Source organism: Echinops telfairi, unplaced genomic scaffold (genome assembly GCF_000313985.2).
Source record: "Echinops telfairi isolate 266 unplaced genomic scaffold, ASM31398v2 ScPeMD7_443;HRSCAF=831, whole genome shotgun sequence".
Lineage (NCBI taxonomy): Eukaryota > Metazoa > Chordata > Mammalia > Afrosoricida > Tenrecidae > Echinops > Echinops telfairi.
Window position 1 is genome coordinate 79,208,423 of NW_022104341.1, and position 19,791 is coordinate 79,228,213.

Here is a 19,791-nt window from a genome sequence, read left to right on the forward strand (position 1 = left end):
CCACTCTGCCACCATTTGATCAATTGCACTTGTATTGGCAGATATTTAGTTTCTTCCTTGGTTTTTATGCTTCCGGTTGAGTGGTTACCAAAAAGTAATGTAAGGCTATTGGTTTGGTGAACCAAACAAACAAACACCTCTCTTTGGTACAGGAAGGCTTAATCATTCTCATAGTCAAACAGTTGCCTTGAGCTCTTTTGTCCTCCCTTTTCTGGCTCAGAAAAACTTCCACGCAAACCATATAGTAATTAGATGATTTCAAAAGAAATGGCATGGGGACCACATCTGACCTGCTTCAGTGGGGAAAAGGAGTATCCATCCCCACACCAAATCTAGGCCGATGGCCATAGGGCAAAAGTTAGACATGCCTCCACCTTCCACACTTCTTTACCCCCTTCTGACACCAAGAATTCTTCCCACAGGTCTCTCCTTCTCTGCCGGGTTTGAGAAACTGTTACGGTATCCACCGCACAGAACTCCTAGACAATTCCTGTAACTAGGAGTGTGTATTAGGGAAGTTAGCAGGTTCCCACAAGCCAGGATCAAAACTAGGAAGGAGACAGTCTTATATCCACAGCAACACCTGTTCTCAGCCAGCAGCCAAGTCTCCTTCTGGTCCTAAGCCTGTCAGTCACGGAGTCCCTGGGCCTCTGCCCCCCTAGGCCAGGAAGCCTGCTTACTGCTCTGTGTCACTGCTGCATGTTCTCAGGGGTGTTGCTCGCTTACTTTGGTACCTTTGGTCTCAGCATGCATGGCATTTGTTGCCTCTACTGCTTCAGACAGGAATCTCAAAAGTGCTCTACCAGTGGCTACTCTTTTTCGGTGGGCCCAGGATTCTCTATTCCTACTTCTGAGGTGGCTCTGGTCTACTCGGAGGAAGGGTGAAAAGGCCAGTCCTCTACACCTTACTTGAATGTTCCCACCCAATCATTTGATGGGAGCTACCAAGAAATGGCTTTGAAAAGCCAGAAGTAATTAACTTCCTTCCACCACAGTTGTTCACAGCTTCCAATGGCCTGGCCTTCAATAGAGGATGAAAGAGGAGGTAGAAATCTGCTTGAGCAGTTAGTAACTTCAGAGTGCGTGACAAATTCAGGACTTAGAGGAAAGAGGACATGATTTAAGGAACCACAGATAATATAGACAAATCTTAAATTTACCCAACATGAATAGCTATTCAAGCTAGAGATGCTTGGGAATCATAGATATTATACTTTCCCAGGACATCTAATTTTCAGATTCCAAGGTGAGAATCCAAGCCTCTTGGACAAGGGGATGAGGATTAAATGCCACAGTCAATTCTAAGACAAGGCCTATATAAAAACCCAGATGTTGGATTAGAAACAAAAACCAAGGTTCAAGTCCTCTCCGTGTGGTTTCTCATATCTCTGAGTTTCAGTGTCCACGCCAGACAAAGTGGGCATAATAATAGTTCCAAATCTGCGGAGTTTGAAGATTAAATAAGCTAATGTGCAAAAGTACACCTAATTCCAGAAATGATATTCTCAGTCACCTCATATGCAAGTGAACCCTAGGCTATGAATTAAGAAGACCATGGGATTATGGATGCTTGTGAATTACAGTACTGGTGAAGAATGGTGAAGGAACTGTGGACTGCCAGAGAACAAGCAAACCTGTCTTGGAAGAAGTACAGTCAGAAGACTCCTTGGAAATGAAAATGGCAGGAATACATCTCATGTGCATTGGACATGTTATCAGGAGGTCTCCGAAAAGGGACACCAATCTTGGTAAAGTAGAAGGCCAGTAAAAGAAGAAGAAGATCCTCAACATAATGGGTTGACACAGTGGCTACCAGAATGGGTTCAAAAATAGCAGCGATTGTGGAGATGGCACAAGACCAGGCGAAGCTTCATTCTGTTCCGCAGGGTCGCTACTGAAACCTACTCAACGGCACCTAACAATAACAACAATACACAAAGCAATCGGTATAGCTCAGCACAGTCCCTAGCACACACACAAATGAGATGTTTTTAGTTTCCTCTCCCTTGCCTCTTGTTTTGTGTAGAATTTTTGATATATTTAAAAGACATTCTTAAGAAGACCGGTTATGTTCAGGGTTTTCTGTGTACTTCTGAAATGACTGACTCTTCTGCATGAGCATTCTTAGGTCCAGAGTGGCAGTGCAGTGTAATCAATCGAAAGCCTAGACATGAATGACGGTCTGGAGTGGTTCTGGCCCTATGTGCACCAGTGAGGTGCAGACATTTTAAACTATAGAGTGTTCAGAATGAGCAAAGATGATAGCCAGAGAACTAGTATGAGGGAGGAATGGTAGCTTTTTCAAAAATACTTTTGCTGGCATATACTTTGCATATCATGCAATTTAATCATTCAATCATGGTAAGAAGAGTTGTGCAATCATCATCACCATAAATTTCAGAATATTTTCTACTCATAGTTATTGTTGCTACCTCCCCAATTCCCCCTAGCCTCCCCTATAATGTCCCCATGTAATTATTATCCAGTTCTTGTCTATAGAATTACCCATCCTAGATTTCATATATGGAAAACCATATAAAACACATACACACAAACCAACAACAGTGACAAAACAAAACAGAGAAAAACCTCAATATAAAATAAAGCATAAAATATTGAAAATTGAAACAACTTAAAAATGGGTCAAAAGGGAGAATTGAATGATAAGGTGTTTCATTTTAACCCAGCTACATCAGCCATACTCAATGTTACAATGCTCTCTGTCTGATAACAAGGCTGTTCTTATCCATGGACTATGGTTTGAGGAGATTCACCAGACGTTTAATCCACGTGGGGACACTCAAATTGGATATTGCATGTCCATTGTCATCCATATCTTTCTACAAACTGTCTGTTCAAAACTTAAGCTCTGATACCATTCCCTCCTTCCGATTTGGGTTTTATTATTCACAATACTTGGATCACACAGGTTGTTGTCCTTCTTCCATGTGGATTTAGTTGACACCTCATTTAGATGTCTGCTTGTTGAAGACCCCAGATTCTACTCTTTCTGATAGCCCAGCACCATCTGGTTTCTTCACCACACTTTGCTATAGTACCCACATCTTAAATGATGTCTTCATGAGGGCAAGTATTGAGTAGGGCCATGTCATAAGAACTAATTAGTTTTAGATGGAGGGTATAATTAAGTTCAAGGCCCAAATCTATTCAAACTTCTATGGTTTATATATGTCTCTGGTTCATTATCTTTTTGTGATAGAGAATATTATAAATTCTCCTCTTGAGCATAAGGTGATTCTATTGATAGTATCATTAAGTTTTCCAAAGGTATAGAATTTAAAACGCTTTTGGCTAAAAGAAATTATATATGTATATAATTTATATACCTATATACTCATTAATAAGCTGAGTTTTTCAGCACATTTTTTATGCAGTCTTTGAATTAGGTTCCTCAGCTGATATTCGGGTCAGCTTATACTCGAGTATATAAGTATATTTATTTATATAATTTATATATATATATATATATATTAATATAACTTATAATTATGTATGTGCCAGCTGGATTTTCATAATTATTGACTTGTAAAGATTAAACATTTAAGTGACTAGACCCCATTTAAAAAAACAATGTGGGGTTAGTGATAGGGCAACATTTTCAACAATGCTCATTCACAGAGGCAGAACCGTATTAATAGAGGCCTACCAGACTAATACATGCCAAAAGAAAGCACTAAAATAGTAAATATATGATAGTCCTAGGCCACCATTCTCTGGGCACTTTCAAAGCAAGCGATCTGAACCGAAGTCTAATGACCACAAACGTCCTACCCTTGAGATTGTAGCCATCTGCTTCTTCTCACACTGGGTACTTCAGTCCTAAGTGAGGAAGGATATCGCTTTATCTTACAAACCCTATTGGGATTGTTGGAAGAGTCGGATTGCTGGTGGGCACGTGTTGGAGAGTTAACCACAAAGTTGACCGTTCACACCCATCAGCTGCTCCGTGGGACACATAGAATGCTGTCTTCTCCTGGAAAGATGTATAGCCTCAGAAACCTTATACAGGGCTGCTACAAGTCAAAATCAATCGGCAGTGAGTTTGATTTTTTTGGTTAGGCTGAGACATTGGCCACTTTTAGTAGGGAGTTATACGCTCAGTAACTCTCAGCCAACACTGAGGAATCAGAACCACCATCTTGTTTCTAGGGAGGTCCACAGTCTGTCAGGGAGATTTTTCGTACAATTGTATTGGTATGAGTGTCTGTCAACTATGTGTGATTGCCAACTTGACTATTTTTCTGCTGATTGCATATATCTATGATGATTTCTGTGTTGTTATTCCTTCGATACTTAGAAAAGCATTATGAAATGTCATCCTGTCTAGTGGTGCTAAGGGAAACATCATAAAAGAGCCTTGTTTTAATGTTTGGGCCAGATTGTGAGAAATCAGATATGGTGGCAGCACATAAACAAAGAGACCCCCTCCTGTCTCCCCCACCCCTCAGCGCTCAGAGGAAAGTGAGCACGTCAATGGACACATAAAGGGTCTTCATTAAACCTCTCCTTGAGGTTGGAGGCTCTTCTCCGCTGTGAGGCATGTTTCAGAGAGGCATTTACTCAACAGAGGTCTATTTAACATCTCTCGGTTGCACCCAGGGTCGCTATGAATCAGAAATGACCTAATACTAATAATGTGTTTGGTATTGAACTAGGTGCTAGAACCACGACAGTGAAGAGAGCAAGTAAGATCCCTTCTCTCATGCCACTTTTAATCTAGTGCCAGAGAATAGACTAATGCATAATTATGTACTGCAGTAACTGCTATGAAGAAAAATATAAGGCACTTTGGAAATGCATAGAGACCTGAGCTTTTCTGAGGAAATGATACTTCCACAGAGAAAACCAGATGAGATCATTTAAAAAGAGAAATCAGAGGCAACTTTAAAATCCTTGTCAATGTTAGGTTAAGTCAATCCCCAACTCATGACCACCTCACCAGCAGTAGAATTCTATTCTTGAGAACCACAGGTTTTTCACTGGCTGATTATTCAGAGGGAGATCACCAGGCCTTTCTTCCTAGTCTATCTTATTCAGGAAGCTCCACTAAAACCTGTTCACATCACAGTAATACCTATGCATTAGCAGAAAGGTGGTGGCTGTGCCCACACAGCCTTGGCTGAGAATCAAACTTGAGTTTCCCACACGGAAGACAATAATTCTACCACTGAACTACAAATTGGATTTCATATTTGAGCCACGTTGTAGTCTTCAGAAGTTACCCAACGTTTTTGTGTGTGGGGGTGAGGAGGGAAGCGGCGGGAGGCCTCTTTTTCAAAGTGATTCAAATGTCATTTGCTTGTTATAATCTTCTGTATTCAAAATTTAATTTTGTCTTTAACCACTGGGACTTCATTTGTTTTATGTTGCCTTTATAGAATATATATTGCTAGAACAATATGTATGCACCAGAGCTACTGTGTGATCAACGACGCTAGTGTGTGGCTTATGTAAGATGACAACATTGATGAGAGGTGATTGGTTGAACTTGACTGGGGTCTGCTTTGATCCAGACATAATATCCAGCAAAGATGTACATTCACAAACTGTCAGATGACTACGAAGGCTTCTGCATCTTTTATTTTACATCTTGCACATTGTTTTTATTTCGTCTAAGAAAATACTTAATACAATTTGTTAGAAAGAATGAATATCCCCCAGAAGTGTTTTTCTGTAGATCTGAGCAAGGTCTGCAACCCCAGAGACCCTTGAGCACTTGAGATCTGTTAAGTTCATTTAATTTGTGCCACTGGGGAGATCTGTAACAGGAAGCAATACACCCACAAAATTTATTACCGTAGTCTCACCTGTCCTCCAGGACCTCATATTCTGCCAGGGAAAGTGAGCAAGACACAAAGGAAGAAATGATGAATGTGGTAGCATCATAAATAATGATACCACCTGGAAGTAGAGAGAAAGAGTGAATTTTGTAGAGTAAAACTTCCAATCATGTCAGACTAGTAATAACATTGATGAAAGTGACTACCATTTATTGAAAACATTCATTACCTTATTTAGTCAATACAGTGATCCTCTGAGGCAGATAGAATGGGAAACTGACATTTACAGAGACTGGATAACTTCAGTTCATTGAGCTCAAGTTCATAGCTTTCACAAAAGAATAGGATTTGAAGGCAGATCTTTGTGACTCCAAATATATTGGTGTTTTGATAGTTTTTTTGTAGGTCAAACAAGTACATAAGAATTTGGAGAAGAAAGCATTAAGGGATACTGGACAAGTCGGAGAAAGCATTATGAATGGAAAGATACTTAAACAGCCAGCAATTTGTAGGAATGTTAAGATAAGGAGTAACAGATGTGATGGAGAAGGAATCTGGGGCTAGGAAAACAGCCAAGACCAAAGGCAGTGAGAAGAGAGTGAATCTGATGACATGGGGGGTGGGGGGTGGGCAGGGAGTCTGCAAGTGCAGTGTGAGTCAGGTTTAATGGAAGCTGGAATTGGTTAGGTCAGTGTAGTGATGAAAGTTTGGGCAGCACAGAACCCCAACAGAGATTTGTTCAAGTCTTGGTTTTAGGACATTAGTCAAACATCATGGAAGGAATAGTAAATAGGCAAGAGTATGACTTGGAAATCACAATACCTGGGTCCCCACTTGCTGGTTGACCCTTATGTTAATCCAGGTAGACAAGAGGAACAAATCCAGGGAGACTCATATGTGTATAAGAAAGAGCTTTATATAAAGAGTAATTGTACATTAATAAAACATCCCAGCCCAGTCCAGATCAAGTCCATAAGTCTGATATTAGCCCATATGTCCGATACTAATCTATAAAATCCTCTTCAGACTCATGAAACACATGAAATGATGCCAAATGCAGGAAGATCACAGGCCTGTGGGTGGAAAATCTTGTGGATCCAGTGGCATTGTAAGCATCTCAGTGACTTCTCCAGTTCAGGGTACTAGGGTAGCTCCATGTGTCTTGTCAGCTGCAATGTCTCCCAGGGAATAAGTCTGTGTCCCGCCTCCAGCAAACTATTTATCTCCTTAGTGCCTCCAAATGAAATCATCAATCTGTGATCTGATTGACAAGTTAAACTCCATGCCGTCACTCTTAATTCTCTCAAATTGACAACCGATTATATAACTACCACAACCCTGAACAGGTCATTTACTCAAATGAACAGGTGAGTTCCAATCATAGTCCCTTTGAAGAGAGGAGCAATGATTATAGTGGGATTTCCTTGGTTAAAAATAGACCTCCTTTTCCAGAATTTCACTTAGAAGGCATTCACTGCACCAGGTGCAGAGACCGTGAGCTGTAATGAGACTAGGGAGAAAAGAGTTGGGTCAGAACAAAGAACAGACAACCAGTATAGGAGTTACTTCTTTGTGGAGCTTATAAGAGTTGCGAGTCAGAATTGACTGGATGGATATGAATTTGGTTTTTCTTTTAGAATAGTAAGACCTTCTGTGAGGCCCTGCTTGAAAGGGGATGGCACTAAGAAAGCTCTACACTGTCTGGTGGATACACATCTTCATTATTTAGCTCACCAGAGTAAATGTTGCTCAATAAATAATATCAGGTAATTACTCTGTCAAAGGATCCCTGATGAGGCAGTGGGTTACATGTAGGCTGCAGTGCTAAGCTGTCCAGGGTCACTATGAGTTGGAGTCCACTGGATGGCAGTGCTTTTAGCTTTGAGCTTAGTGATCTGATAGTGCTATAGCAGAAAGGCCACACATAGATGACAGTAACAAGCCAATTTATTTTCTCACAGTGTATGAGTCCAGAAGCCCAGGGAACTTGATCTAGGGGAAGGCATCCTCTCTCTGTTGGGTCTGGAGAGAGGGCCTTGGCTCTGAGTTTCTGCTCTTGGTTTATCTTCATGTGGCATGGCATCTCTCTTCCCTCATCTTGGTATGCTAGCTTGCATATGTCTTTAATATCTCAAAAGACTTTCTCCAGATAGCCCCTATGTGAATCGGTCTACTTAAGGTAATAGAGGCAACCCATTCCCAAATGGTTTTTTTAACCATAGGTATAACCCAAGGCTATTGAATCCAACCCCATTCATAACAATACTATATGATGGAGCAGAACTACTCCATAGGGCTACTGAGGCTGTAAATCATCTTTCTTTGTGTAACCCTTCCATCTTCTTTTGATGCTTCTTATATCATTCCACATTTTGCACGTAGAATCAGTATTGCAACTCAAAGCTTGAATTTTTTTCTTTTTTCAGGTTGGCATTTGCAGAGTGTATTCTTCCCTTTTAGTTTTTTAGCTACAGGTCTCTGCACACTGCATTAAAATACTTTACTTTTTCCTCTCTTGGTGCTCTTTGAAGTGTGATGTTCAGCCCTCTTACTTCATCATCCCTTCCACTCCGTACTCAAGAACAAGTTCCAAAGTCTTCTCTGACGCTCAATGTGTTCCTCTTCCCTGTCTTTTAAATGCCTTTTGCTTTCTTCATGCATGATGCGCTTGAGGTCATCTCACCACTTACGGGGTCTTTGGTCATTAGTATCCAGTTGTCAACTCTGTTCTTCAGATGGTCACTAAATTTAGTTGACATATACTCAAGACCATATATTGACTTTTGCGTATCTTTTATAATTTCCCTCAGCTTCCACCTGAATTTCCATATAAGCAATCAATAGTCTGTTCCACAATTGGCCCCTAGTTTTGTTTGTGTAAAGATATTGAGCTTCTCCACAAATGAAGGCAATTTGGTTCTCAGGTATTCCAACTGGTGAGGGTCACATGTGTAGTTGCCTTTATGTTGTTGAAAAAAGGCATTTGCAATGAAGAAATCATTGGTCTTGCAAACTTCTATCACGCTATCTCGACTTTTGTTTCAGTCACCAAGACCATATTTTCAAACTACTTATTGTCCCTCTTTGTTTTCAACTTTGCATTTCAACACCAGTAGTTATCAGTCTTGTTGATTGCATGTTTGATTAATTTCAGACCAACGACATTGGTAGTATTATTCAATCCTTTATCATTGGCTTCAGTTGATGTTGTTGCTATGTGCCTGTGTTAGACCAAGTTGACTAAAGAAACAAATCCAAGGTCACTCATATATGTATAAGAAAGAGCTTTATATCAAAGAACAACTGTATATTGAGAAAACATCGCACCCCAGTCCAGATCAAATCCATAAGTCCAATATTAGCCCATATGTCCAATACTGGTCCAAAAATTCCTCTTCAGATTCATGTAGCCACTCGAAATGTTGCCAAATGCAGGAAGATCACAGGTCAGTAGGTGAAAAGTCTTGTGGATCCAGTGGTGGTGGAAGCATCTCAGCGCTGGCATGAGTATCTATGTGGCTATTGCAGCTCTTTGCATGTCCCAGCAGCAGGAAAATGAAGCAGAGAGTGTGTAGCCCACCTACAGGGAGAAAGAGAGGAAGTTCCCAGAATCCTAACGAGAAGGCCATGCCCACAAGAAGGCATCATCGGGCTGTGACCTGATTGACAGGCTAGACTCCACCCCTTCACTCTTAATACCCTCAAGTTGACACCAGATTATGTGCTTACCACAGTGCCCTCAAGTCAGTTCTAATTCAATGACCCTATGCACAACACAGTGACACATTGCCCAATCCTGTGCCATCCTCACAACTGTTGCAATGTTGACCACATCATGGCAACCACTCTGTCAGTCTATCACACTTGGGTCTTCCTCTCTTACGCTGACTCTCCACTTGCTTTATCAAGCACAATGTCCTTCTCCAGGGACAGGTCTTTACCTGGTAACATGTCCACATCACATGAGAGAAAGTCTCCTGATTGACCTTCCCAAGGAGCATTCTGGTTGTATTTCATCCAAGAGAGATATCTTCATTCTTCTGGAAGTTCATGGTATTTTCAATATTCTCTTCCAGAACCATAAATCAAATGCATCAATTATTCTTAAGTCTTCCTTATTCAGTGACCAATTTTCACATGCATTTGAGGTAACTGAAAATTTCATGACTAGTGTCAGGTACACCACAGTCCTTGAAGTGAAGTCCTAGCACTTTAACACTTTAACGAGGTCTTGTGCAGCAGATTTGTCCAATGCAGTATGTCATTTGATTTCTCAACTATGCTTCCATGAGCATTGATTGTGGATCCAAGCAATATAAAATACTTGGTCATCTCCGTCTTTCCTCTGTTCATCATATTATCTACTGGTCCAACTCAAAACCAATCTTACTGCAATTTATTCAATTCTTACTCGTAGTAAGCTTATTGAGCAAGTAGAAGTGCCCCTGTGGGTTTCTGAGACTGTTCATCTTTATAGGAATTAAAAAAAAATTGTCTTTCTCTCTCAAAGAAGCTGGTGGTTTTGAATTGCTGACCTTGCAGTTATCAGCCCAATGTGTAACCTCTATAGCACCAGGCCTCCCGTCTACTGTTCCGTTTGTGAGGATTTGGGTTTTCTTCATGATGAGTTACAATCCATTCTGAAGGCTGCAATCTTTCATCTTTATCAGCAAGTGATGCAAGTCCTTCTTGCTTTCATCCTTATGTCATCTGCTTATCACAGGTTCATAGGCCTTCTTCCAATCGTGATGCCAGGTGTTTCTTCATATAAAGCCAGTTTATTGGATTATTTGCCCAGAATACAGTTTGAACAACTATGGTGAGAGGATACAACCCTGACTCACACCTTTCCAGATTTTCAACTATGCAGCGTTCCCTTGCTGTGTTTGCACAACTGTCTCTATAGCCATGCACAGGTTCTGCATGAGCACCGTAAAGTGTTCTGGGATTTTCATTCTTCTCAAGACTATCTAGAATTCGATATGGTCCACACAATCCAATGCCTTTCCATAGTCAATAAAACACAAGTAAACATATTTCTGATAGTCTCTGCTTTCACCCAAGATCCATCTAATATTAGCAATGATAACCCTGATGCCAAGTTTTCTGAATCTGGCTGTACCTGCTGGCAACTTCTGGCAATGTACTGCTGTAACCATTTTTGAATGATCTTAAGCAAAATTTTGCTTGCATGGCTTATTAATGATATTGTTCTATAGCTTGTGTATGCTGTTGGGTCACCTTTCGTTGGAATAGGTGCAAATATGGATTTCTTCCAGTCTGTTAGCCAGGTAGCTGTATTCCAAATTTCTTGTCATGGAGTAGTGAACAAGTATGGTGCTTCCAGTGCTTCATCAGCTTGTTGAAATATTTCAATGGGTATTGGGTCATTTCTTCAATGGGCCAATTCTGGGGGCTTTGTTTATTGCTAATGGCTTCAATGCCACCTAGACTTTTCTCCTCAGTACCATTGGTTCCTGGTCATATGTACCTCTTGAAATGGTTGAATGTTGACCCATTCTTTTTTGTATAGTGACGCTCTCTATTGGATGCTTTTTGTCTCATTCAATATTTTAACCCATAGAATCTTTTAATACTGAAATGGAGGCTTGCCTTCTTTTCCTTCAGTGTTTTCAACTCACTCTATGCCAAGCATGTTCTCCCTTTTGGTATTTGAACTTCAGGTCTTGTACATTTGTTATAATACTTTATTTACTCTAGCTGCTTTTGACATGTTCTGGTAAGCTCTTTCTTCCATGTACTTTAGCAGATCTATAATCAAAAGCAAGTTTCAAAGCCTCTTCTGACTTCCAATCTTTCTCGTCTTTTTTAATGACCTTTTTGTTTTCTTCATATATGTTTTTGATGTCATCCCACAGCTCATCTGATTTTATCTCATTCAGTGATGCAAATCTATTTTTGAAATGTTCTTACAATTCAGGTGGGACAAACTCTACGTTGTATTTTGCTTCTTATGCACCTGTTTTAATTTTCTATAACATCAACCTGAACTCACCCATGACCAACTGACGGTCTGTTCCACAGGCAGCTCCTGCCCTCATTTGGCTGCTGAGATTGAGTTTCTCTATGATGTCGTCCACAGATGTCTTCAATGCGATTACTGTGCATTCGTCTGGTGAAATTCATGAGTACAGTCTCTGTTTGTGTTGTAAAAAAGTATTTTGCGATGACTTGGCTTCAGTGGTTGATGAGTAATTATGAAGTATGAAGGTCATATTAATTGACCTTCATTAGAGATGCATAGATATTTCCTATTCCAGACAGCATTATAGTCAAGATACACCTTTAAATGTTCTTTCTAACGATGAAAGAAATTACATTCCTCTCAAGTTTGTCATTTCTAGTACAGCAAACCATATGATTGCGTTATTTAAAATGGCCAATATCAGTCCATTTCAGCCGGCTAATGCCTAGGATTTCAATCTTTATGCATTCCATTAACATTTTTACAGCTTTGAATATTCCTGAACTCATACTTAGCACACTCTGCATTTTGAATATTAATGGATATTTTCAGCTATTATCATTTTGAGTTGTCCCATCAGCCAATGACAGCTGTGCTCCATCCACATCATTAAAGTCAACTCAACATTGTGGAGGCAGCTCTTCCCCAGTTGTATTTAATTGCCTTCCAGCCTAAGAGATTCATCTTCTGGAACCATATCAGGCAGTGCTCTGCTACTTTTCCTGAGGTTTGCAGTGGCTAATCGTTCAACATGGATTGCTTTTTCCTTCTTCCTCATTCTGTTCTTAGTTTGGAAACTCTGCTGAAACCGATTCACCACATGACCCCGCTGGTATTTGAAACATCAGTGGCATAGCTTCCAGCATCACAGCAAGCTACCACAGTGTGGAAAGCTGACAGAAGAGTGTTGTGGGCATCAGCATAGAGATTAGGACTCACTGCATATATATTTGGGGTACACGGTTCAAACCCTAACCAAACCAATGCCATCAAGTAGATTGCAACTCATGTTGTTGTAGTCATTGTTAGCTGGCATAAAGTCCTTTCCCGCTCATAGGCACCCTGTGCCCAGCAGAACGAAAACACTGCCCAGCTCGGTGGCATCCTCACAACCCTTGTGATGTTGGAACCCATTGTTGCAGCCATTGTGTCTGTCCATTTCATCATGGCTGTCCTCTTTTTCACTGCCCTGCCAGTTTACCAAGCATGACATCCTTCTCCAGGGACTGATCTCTTCCAATAACATGTCTAAAGAATGTGAGAAGTCTTTCCACCCTTGCCTCTAAGGAGCACCCTGGCTGTACTTCGTCCAAGATGGATCTGTTTGTTATTTGGGGAGCCCGTGAAATGTTCAATATTCTGCACCAGTACCATAATTCAAGTACATTGGTTCATCTTCAGTTATCCTTATTTAATGTCCAACTTTCACATTACTAGGAGGCAATGGAAAATGCCTTGGTCCTCACTTTTCAATACTTTAAAGAGGCCTTGTGCAGCAGATTTACCCAACACAGTATGTCTTTTGATCTCTTGACTGTTGCTTCCATGAGCAGTGATTGTACATCCAAGCAAAATGAAATCCTTGACAACTTGAAACCTTTTTTGACTTATCGCCATGACAGTAGCTATCATTCACTAAGGACTTACTATATGCCAAGCTCTGTGTCAAGCACTTCACATGGAGTATCTCATTTAACCTGTATAACTGTTGTATTAATATTCCCACCATGAAGGTGAGGCTTGGAGAGATTAAGAAACTTCTTCATTGTCTCACAATTAGTAGGAGCCTCACTCTACAAAATACGATCCTGTCTTATACTGATGTGAGGTCTGAAGTACCCCTTCACATAAATAAAACAAAAATCCTCACTAATGAGTGAGTAAGTAGCACCACAGTAAAAGGAAAAATGATGGAAGCTGTCGAGGATTTTCTTGGATCCATATTCAATGACCATGGAAGCAGCAGTCAAAACATCAAATAACACATTGCATTGGGGAGAACTGCTGAAAAAAAGCAAAACAAAAAATTCCTCTTGCAAGTACTGAAAAGCAAATATGTCAGCTGTGGACTAAGAGACGCCTGATCCAAGCCACACTATTACCCATGTCCTCCTAGGAAGGTGCAGCTGGACGGCGCAGAAGGAAGACTGGAGAAGACTTCATGTCTTTGCATTTTGGTATTGAATTACAGTACTGACTGTGCCATAGACTGCCGGGAGAAATGACAACTCTATCTTGGAAGACGTACAGTCAGAATGCTTCACAGACAGGAGGCTGGTAAGATGTGGTCACATGATTTTGGAATGTTATCAGGAAGGACCATGCCCTGAAGATCCGGAGGCACCCGATAGGTTCTTTTTTAGTAGAAAAAATTGTGTCTCCAAAAGACTAAGAGACTTGCCTGAGATTATACAGACGTTTTGGATCCACAAAGATTTTCCCTGAAAATAATAATAGCTATGATATGTTTAGTATCTTCTGGGGGAGCAGTTCTCAACCTGTGGGTCGTGACCCCTTTGGGGGTCGAACAACCCTTTCACAGGGGTCACCCGATTCATAACAGTAGCAAAATTACAGTTATGAAGTAGCAATGAGAATAATTTTATGGTTGGGGGTCACCACAACATGAGGAACTGTATTAAAGTGTCAGGACTTTAGGAAGGTTGAGAACCATGGTTCTAGGGGAACCCTGGTTGCCTAGTGGTTACATGTTGGGCTGCAATCTGCAAGGTATATAGTTCAAAGCCACCAGCTCCTCCTTGGAAGAAAGACAGGGCTTTCTACTCCCATAAACAGTCTCCGAAACTCCCAGAGGTAGTTCAACCTAGTTCTACAGGGTCACTCTGAGTCAGGACCAACTCACCTAGTGAAGGTAAGAGTGAAATATTACACGTGATTTCCTACTCAAAGATAATCAACTGTCTGCACAGTAGAAAGATCTAGGAAGGAAAACAAAACATTAATGTGCAGGCTCCATCCCAGATCTTGGTTATCAAGCAGAAGGGTAAAATGGGATGTGGTAGTGGGATGATTTTTAAGCTTTTTGTATCAGGTGATTCTGATACAAAAAGAGGGGTTAAAACTCCTCTCTTGATTTTCACAACACCTTCACAAGCTAAGTTTTAACAGCTTCATTTTATACTTGGGAAAACTGAGGCTGGAGGGGATGAACTGTCTTATTCAAACAATAATGATGTGAGTGAGGACTTAACCACTGGTCTGATTCCATAGCCCATATTCTGTTGACCTTTCAAGCTGCCACCTACATGAAAAGTCATAATTTCTCCCAAATAACCTGGATAAGTCCTCTGGGAAAGGTTCATTGGCCTTTCATAGTGCTCAACATGCCTCTCTTCCCTTTTTCCTTTCCTCGGTCCCTTTACTTCATTGGCCCTCCCTTCTCCTGTTCCAAACCCCACATCTATACTTGATGATCTGGGGTTCATATGGTCAGGCCAAGGTCCCCACTTAGAGAGTAAAGTACCCTGTTCTGGTAATTCCAACCACACACCTCTGAGCCTCTCCATATCCTCCTGAACCTAATTCCTTCCTTGAATCCATCTGAGCTGACAATGATCCTGAGCTCACAACACAGCAAGTTCCTTTTCAAAGCAGAGTGGAGCAGAGGAAGCAGAGACTTGGAAAGTCAAATGAAATATCACGGTACAAAATAAATAAATAAAAATGATGAAAAAAATGTGGTCAATCATTAGCTGAGAGGTTGAAAAGACATGCCCCAATTGCTTTACAATTTCACAGAACCCAAGCCTCCTTAAAATAGTTTTGCAAAGTACATTGAAAATTCCATGCAGTAATATGAAACATAAGTCCCCTTGCTGCCACTGAACATGCTTCAGCTGACAAAACCCAAGGAGCTTGACATTAACCCAAGGCTCCATAAACCCAGCAGGAAAATGCAATGGAGATGTAGTTGCAAAACTACCCCAGATGTGTACATTTTCTGCTCCATTACAAGATTTGGAAGAGAGGCAAAGTACATTTGGCCTCTCAGAAAGAGGGAATTGGGGAAGGAGGAGGGACAGGGCAGCCAGCCTTATCTTGAGTCCCCTTCTCCCCAGCCTGGCCTCCCCTCTAGTTTCCCCCCTACACTACTTTCTAGAGCCAACTCTCTAAAATGCAGATGTGTCCATAAGCCCTCCAGGATTCCCTAGAGTAAATAGCTTTTCCCTAAATCTCAATGGTCTTAACTCTATTATAGAATTAATGTTCACTTTAAGGATTTGGTTTGAGATCACTTTTTAAAAATTGAGATCATCTAGACAAAGTGCTAGGAATGCTGCATGGTTTATAGTAAGATTTGGAGAAAAGGTGACAATCAGTTATCAATGGGAGAAATCACAACGATCATCATTGAAACTACGCCATGTAAGGAAAGCCTAATGAAGAAAATGAAGAAAGCTCGTCCCAAAAGAAAAGACTCTCTGGTGTGGTAGGTTTCCCAGTTTCCCCATTTCTGAAGGGCTGGCAGAGACTGGGGGTGGTTAACCTCATGTGGCAGCCTGAGGACGAAAGCTTCTGGCTCAGTGTAAGAAAGGAAGACCGCACTGACAACAGTGATGTCTGGTGCTAAAGGGTGAAAGTCATGGGCGGCCAAAAGAACAAGCAACTCTGTCTTGGTAGAAGAACAGCTAGACTGCTCCTTAGAGGCAAGATTGGCAAGGCTTCCTGTCACGTGCTTTGAACATGGATCAGGAGAGACCAGTCCTTGGAAAAGGACATCATGCTTGGTAGAGAGGCAGCAAAGAAGACCCATGGCAAGATGGATTGACACAGTGGCTGCAACAGTGGATGGAAACCTGAGAACAATTGTGAGGCTGGTGCACTCTGTTGTCCACAGGGTTCTATGAGTGGGAGCCTGCCCGAGGGCACCTAACAACAGACCATGGCGAGCTTCTTGTCATTAGAACGGCATCACCATTTGGCAGGAATATAGAAGAGAGGATTCAATCATGATTAGGGTGAACTTGATGTTTTCAAAATGCCTTTTTTCCTGAAATCTGGTTTTTCTTTTTGATCCACAGTTGCTTGCCAATCAATTAGTTATCAACATCTTGAATTTCTGGCACATGTAAAATATGGAGCTATGGTGTCTTGGTCCATGAGGACATGGGAGTCATATGCTAACTTCGTTTTGCTCTAGGAAAGCTGAGTGTGTTTGGAGGTGTACTTGAAAACACAGGAGGTTCTCTGTGAGCTTGTAAGTCATCCAGGAAGCAGAAACTCTGGGTATTTCTTCGTTGTCCTTCATCCACTCCGGATGTGTCATTGAGCATCCAGCATTTGCCATTTCTTCTTTAGAGTCTAGTCTGTGTACCTACATATAAAATGTGCTTGTCTGTGCTTACTCCATTGGCATCCGTAACCATTGTTTGTTCTTTTCTTCTTTCTTGAAAACTGGAACTGCCTTCTTATGAGAATTATTTCTATAGACTTATGTAAGGCCTTGGTTTGAGTTTCAGGGTGCAACAATATTTAGTGTGTTTTTGAATGTATCAGCCTCTTAAAAAGCGGAATAAATGGTCTGCCTTTGTTCATTAGTAGTCGTAGAGACAGCTGGAATTCAGCTTCCTCTCTGAAAAAGAAGGTTATGCTTTAAAACAAACAAACATAAACACTAAACAAGATTTTTTTTTTAAGTCATGCTTTCTCTGTGTCATTCTTTACTACATATGTTTTAGAAGCATGTGTTACTTAACCCTGTGCTAGGTACCCGGGATACTGAGGTTGCTTAGCCTCAAAGAGCTCTTATACCTTTGGAGAAAAAGATGTGAGAACAGATAGTAAAAGAATGACTTGTACTTGGGGAGTGTGGGTAGTTGAGGGAGACTGCACAAAGGAGGTGACATTTGGTTGAGCATTCAAACTTAGTTCAGGTCACCTTGCACTTGGGAGGAAGAATGATCAGGGAGGGGGGCAGAATAAGCATAAAAGCTTAGAATCTGAAAAAACCATTGGGAAATGTCAAATAGTCTTGTGTTCTGGAGTATCCTGTGACCAGGAAGATGACAAGGGATGAAAAGATTGGCCATGATACTACTAGAAATAATTTTTCAAATATGGTCTGCAGTTTCCTGGGGTTTCATTCAGTCCGGTCAATTCAGCATGGTCCTTTTGGTAAACTATTGAAAAACTTGCTGCATACTGCTTCTTATTGACCACCATACTATTCTTCAAATAAAAATCATTTAAGATGAGTCCAAATAAATCATAATCATAAATAGTAAACATGCTCACACAACTCAAGAGTGGTCCCTCTTTTTCCCACAAGTGTGTAAGGCATGGTTGGGCCAAGCATCAGAGTAACATGTGCACATACCAGTGAGCTAGTTTAAAGACACGTCATCTGACCTATGCATCTGGATCTGCGAAGCATGTGTTGGTGGGGTTCAGCTGTGTAATGTGTTCTTCGATCACAGTGAACTAATTTAGGAGTTTGGGTTTATCTCCTTCATCCTGAGTGTGGCTGATGGGAAATGTGAGCACACTGCTTTGTGATGAAGATGTTTAGCAATTTCTGATTATAAAAGCAATACCTGCTCATTTTGGAAAATTGTAAAGAATGCAAGAGAAAACACCCACGACTACTATGAAACTCGAAGAGAACCACTGTGAAAATGTTGGTACATTTCTTTTCTTTGCTCCATACATATATATCATCAGTTAGTTGAATGCGCCACTCCCATTAAACATCCCTCTGTGGAATACTTCTATCCTTGTACCCCAATCATTTTACTCCCACAATAAATTATAAGGGAAAAAAATAAATTATAAGGGAAGGGAGAGGAAGACTGGGGAAGTGTGTTGTTCATATACTAGGTTTTTTTTGGTGCAGGAACCCAAAACTGCGTCTTTAGCTTCTGAAACATTGTCTAATGCCTGCAAGGCCTAGGAATTTCTAGTTATCTTCAGACCTATCTAGTCATCTATGTATCACAAGCACCTATCCATGTATTTTTCTCAAGCCCAGAACCTGGCACATTGTTGTACAGAGTCAATGGATTTCGGTTAATTGAATTTATGGATGGATGGCTATGTGAATTTTTATTATTATTCAACCAAAATCTCTTGAATACCTACCAAGTGCTAGGTCCAGGGCTAGGCAAAGTGGCATCTGCAGGCTAACTCCTTCTGCTGTAGTGAGTGAGAGGTGCTCCCTTAGTGAGGGGTCCTCTTTAGCCTGGTGCTCTTGTCCTATCTAAGGGGACCTCAAGCCCTGCCCCTGCAGGGACCTCAGGCTCTGTCTGATATCCAAGACCGAGCAGCAACTCCCTAAAATGCTCAGCTCCACTCTGCTCCATTCCAACTGGTCCCAGTTCAGGGTGGACAAGGAGGTAGCTGACAGCAGAGAGGGCCACCACTTCTCCCCCAGGCCCAGAGCTGCTCTGACAAGCCCTCTACAACCCCAGCCAGCTGGTCCAACTGGAAATCCCAGAGAAGTCCCAGTTCTGATCAAAACTGGTTTGGCAGCTCTGGGGGAACATTTCTGGCTGACTGACCCTCCTCTCAGAGGGAGTTGGCAGTCTTACAAAACAGGGGGGGTTGGGAGGGGGGCACTAATAGGGCTGTGGGAGGTGGAGTGGCTAAATTTGAAACACTCCATAATTTAGTTTTCTTGCAAATGAAAGTTTACACCTTGGGACTCAAACATGATAGCCCTTTCCCACCCTCCTGCATGCATTCTCTCACATTCCTCTCCTTTGCCATGCAGTTTTGTTGCCATGCAATTCATTTTGCAGCCTGATGTCGATGCAATATACTCCGGCCCGCGGCGCGACTTTTCCTCAGTGCATTTTCTTCCTGCAATGCTATTGTTTTGATGGTTATTTCAAGCCCACCTTTGTACCCTTTCTCCTCCCCCCGGAATCGCGCTCCGGCTGTGATTGCTCGGGTCTGACTTTGCGAGTGGCGGTGCGCCTCCAAACCCCCTTCATCCGCCCCCCGCCCCTCTGGCCTCCCCCTCCCTCCCTTTTCCGCGCCCAGGCG

General features: G+C 41.5%; 1 protein-coding gene across 1 annotated transcript in view; it reads left to right on the forward strand.

The window, feature by feature from the left end:
* The window catches only part of AGBL4 (AGBL carboxypeptidase 4), a 1,691,367-nt gene that overhangs the window by 1,293,209 nt on the left and 378,367 nt on the right, over positions 1-19,791 (forward strand). The gene's annotated exons all lie outside the window — the stretch shown is intronic.